The sequence below is a fragment of the Harpia harpyja genome, chromosome 11 (genome assembly GCF_026419915.1).
Source record: "Harpia harpyja isolate bHarHar1 chromosome 11, bHarHar1 primary haplotype, whole genome shotgun sequence".
Taxonomy (NCBI): domain Eukaryota; kingdom Metazoa; phylum Chordata; class Aves; order Accipitriformes; family Accipitridae; genus Harpia; species Harpia harpyja.
The window spans coordinates 29745533-29749475 of NC_068950.1; positions in this window are offsets into that span (position 1 = coordinate 29745533).

The following is a 3943-nucleotide window of genomic DNA, read 5'->3' on the forward strand; positions in this document are numbered from 1 at the left end:
TAGCCTAAGGAGATGGTGTAGACATAACCATCGATGGCAAGGAGATTGTTGGCAGCTTAAGCCATCGGGAGTTTTGCACAAATTTCAATAGAAATGCTATCGTACTTTCTTAAGTTTATCATCTGCCTTAATTCATCAGCATTCTCCCAATTAACACAGACACACGTCCAGCCATTTTTATTACTGACTGAACACACATTCATTTTTTATATTGAAGTTTCTTAATGCAAAGCAGAATGTGATCCTACTGAATTGTTAAAAATGTAGATCTTCAGTAAATTAATTAAAAGAGAAGCAAGTTATTTGGTTCTTAAAATCAGTAGAAACCAATGAAGAAAAATGGCACTTACCTATGACCATGTGGGGTGGAGAGGTAATCACTGGCTAGTTTTTGGAAACATTTGAGAACATTCTGTAAAAATTGTGTTGTTTTGCTTTCCCCAGCAGCTTTGGTACCTTCCATGGATGCACATATGTGAGGTTTTTTTTATTGTTTGCATGTAAGTTCCATAGTTTGGAAAGGTAATGTCCTTAGTACCAAAGGGAATATGTTTGAAAGACAGGCGTAAATATACAGTTATATAGAGTTTAAATGCTGTCATGGTACCTTGCGCTGCAAAGTGGTGGGGAGCTGACAGCAGGCAGTGTTTGGGCACTACCGGGCAGCAGCAGCAAAGCAGTGAGCTGGTGGGTTTGCTGCTTGCCTGGAAGTCACACGGAGCAGTGATGGGAAGCACAGCCTTCCTGGGTAACCCCTGACGCTGAAGCCGGCAGAAGCCGGGGCTTGGCATGACCCCCAGAGCTGGGCCCCACGGGGGGCTCTGGCATGAGCTCCCAGCTCCGGTGGGGCCAGCCCACGGGGCTCCTCTCTGCCCAGCCTGCCGAGGCGGGAACACGGTTTTGGGGGGACTCCCGTCTTCCAACCCCCATGCTTAGGTGGGAGGGGTGCGATAAGCTCAGCAGTAACACCCTGGCAGGAGACCTGCGGATGAGCATCACCCGACCACCACGGCAGCCGGAGCACCCGTGGGACTGCGGGGGGACGTGGGCTGTGGGTGACCACCTCGTGAAGGGCTGCGGGGAGGCCTCAGCCAGCCTCTGCCCCTCTCCCCCGCTGCCGCTGTGGAGAGAGCCGAGCACAGCTGGAACGAAACGCTGTCCAGGGTGGGTCCTGGGCACAGCAACGTTGTTCGTCACCCTCGCAATTTTCTTAGGATTTTTTTTTTTTTCCTTTCTCTTTTTAATTGAGGTTACATCCTTTGGAGAAATATGAAGCATGAAAGAGCCGTGAGTGTTTGTGGGGACAGGCTGGGATTTGAAATCGTTCTTGACATACTGGAGAAATGATCTAGAAAATATGAGGTTTTGGTTCTGTAAAGAAACCCCCAAAGGCAAAGCCCTCCCCAACAAACAGGTTTTGCAGAAAGCATAGATGAACCCGCCCCGCAGCAGCAGCACGGCCGGGGTGACCGGGGATGTAGCGTTTGCTGCCCAAAGCGGAGGGTGGGATGGGGGCGAGACTCCGCGAGCCCTGGGCTGGGGGTTTTGGGGAGACCCTGCCCTTGCAGCTGGGCACAGCCCGTACAGCCCCCAGGGAGGACCCTTATTTCGAGGAGTGTTACGGTTCGTGGTGTCACTGTTATAGTGGGGTGTGTCCTGGTTTCAGCTGGGATAGAGTTAACTGTCTTCCTAGTAGCTGGTACAGTGCTATGTTTTGAGTTCAGTATGTGAAGAATGTTGATAACACTGATGTTTTCAGTTGTTGCTCAGTAGTGTTTAGACTAATGTCAAGGATTTTTCAGCTTCTCATGCCCAGCCAGTGAGAAAGCTGGAGGGGCACAAGAAGGTGGCACAGGACACAGCCAGGGCACCTGACCCAAACTGGCCAATGGTGTATTCCATACCATGGGACGTCCCATCCAGTTTAGGAACGGGGAAGTGGGGGGGGGCAGGGATTCGCCGCTCGGGGACTGGCTGGGTGTCGGTCGGCGGGTGGTGAGCAATTGCACTGTGCATCATTTGTGCATTCCAATCCTTTCATTATTGCTGTTGTCATTTTATTAGTGTTATCATTATCATTATTAGTTTCTTCTTTTCTGTTCTATTAAACCGTTCTTATCTCAACCCACGGGTTTTGCTTCTTTTCCCGATTTTCTCCCCCATCCCACTGGGTGGGGGGGAGTGAGTGAGCGGCTGCGTGGTGTTTAGTTGCTGGCTGGGGTTAAACCACGACAGGGTGTTTTAGGGATATTGAGTTATAATTTTGAGACACTGAATACAAGTGTTGTTGCATTTAATCTGCCATCACAGCAGCGCTCTTCTGCCTGCACTAGCGCTGATCTCAAGTCCTCGCTGTTCGCAAGGTGGTTTTTTTAAAAAAAAAACCTGTGCAGCTGCATATAGTTATGCCATAATATATTAGCTTTTGAGCCTCAATTACCAGTCACCAGTAGCTGTATACTCAAATCCTTCAGCTACATTTACCATTTACCAAATCTCCAAAAACATGACACAAGCCAGTAGTGAATGGCTTGGCTTTTCTATCACGTGCCATCAGTTTTACAAGGGAAGGGGTTAAAACAAATGGGACCAGAATATAGTGCCAGTAAAAACACGGCGAAGTATTTGCCATGCTTCAAAACTGTATTTTTTATACCCTATGGATGCAATCTTTGATCTAGGAACAAAATCCACAGTTTGTCAGACACTATAAATTATATCCCAACTGACAATTATAAAAAAAAATCAGCTGAAGAGCATTATGAAAACCAAGCTGTCTTGGGTAGGAGCCACAGATGTGTTGATGAGAAACGGAATCCAGTCCCTTCCCGCTGTCAGCTGGGCAGCAGCTTCGGTTCCCCACCCACGGAGGAGAAGGTGGGTGAGCAAACGGTGGTTGCGTGGCACCAACGTGAACCCCTCAGTGCCAGGGCTGCCGTAACCCTCCTCGTGCAGGCTCCTGACGGGAGCGGTGCGGGTGGCTCCTTCTGCTCCGGCTGAGCCCAGCTCCGTGCCCCAGCTACGGGGGACCGGGGGACCCAGGGCCCAGGCCAAACCCTGGAGCCAGGAGCAGCCTGGGGGACCTGTGGGGCTGCCTCCAAAGGGACAGAGAAAACTACCAAGGGGAGAAGGGGGCTCCACCGTGGGGTGAAGATGCCGCCCCTTGTTGCGTGATGTGAAAGGCGTTTGGGTGAACCACGCTTCGTATGCCTTTGTAAACCAAGAGGTTTTTGTCTGTAACACCCGTCAGCCTCACCTGTTCCACCTTGCGGGGCAACCCTCACCAGCAGTCTTCTACGGCTAATGGCACCAGTGAAAGGGGTTGACGTGTTAGCCCTGTAAGAGAAGGCAGGCGAGAGAAGCATGAACGTCAGCAGCGTTCAGCCGTGGCCTTTGTGACAATGACGGGAGGTTTGTGTTACTGGGTGAAGTCCCCGTCCCCAGAGCACAGCGCTGTGGGTGACAGCCTGTCCCGCTTGCAGCAGGGTGGGTATCGGCATGGTGTCACAGGAGGGCTGCCCGGGGATTTTGCACAATCCTGCTGGGGCACTATCAGTTAGATAAGCTGTGTGCCTTATGGTCAGGTCAGGATAACCTGGGCAAAGTCAGCACAGACTGCAATAGCATTGGGTGCTTCCAGCAAATTAGGATAATTAGTAGTTTTTCTTATACAATAAATATTTTGGCTTTAACTCTATTTTAATACTTTTAAGCACTTGTTTTAGAAGGTACTTTCAGTGCATTCAGTTGGTGAAGTGAGAACAAAAGTGCTTGTGAAGGTTTTGGCTCAGCAATAACAGACGGTGCCTTGTCCCTTACCCCCTCTCCCTCAAAGGATGTGAGTGGTTGATAAAAAGTTGATAACTCAACAAAATTCACTGTGCCTGTTAATAATTCTTCTATAAAAGCCGCACACTTTCCCCTGCAGTCTTCAGTCGCTTTT